This window comes from Gasterosteus aculeatus, chromosome 8 (assembly GCF_964276395.1).
Source record: "Gasterosteus aculeatus chromosome 8, fGasAcu3.hap1.1, whole genome shotgun sequence".
Taxonomy (NCBI): Eukaryota; Metazoa; Chordata; class Actinopteri; order Perciformes; family Gasterosteidae; genus Gasterosteus; species Gasterosteus aculeatus.
In genome coordinates this window covers 8607566-8607845 of record NC_135695.1, presented here as the reverse complement: position 1 = coordinate 8607845, position 280 = coordinate 8607566, and positions in this window count along the sequence as shown.

Below are 280 nucleotides of genomic sequence, written 5' to 3'. Positions count from 1 at the left end.
AATATAATGAGTTTGCATTGCTCTTTTTCATTCATTGACATAGAGTATTCCGGTAAGTGTTTGTTTTTTTCCTTCCGTGGTAATCATTTGCAGCGAATCAATCCAGCAAACAAATGTGTTGCATACAGAAAGTCAGTAAACAGTTCCAATCTAAAGTAAACATTAAATGAAAAAAGATGATGGGCAATCCAGGTGTTCATCCCAAAAGTGCACAAAAGTTTTCTTATTAATTAATATGGCTAAATGTCACAATCAAGGCTCAAAAGTTACGTTTATCTGA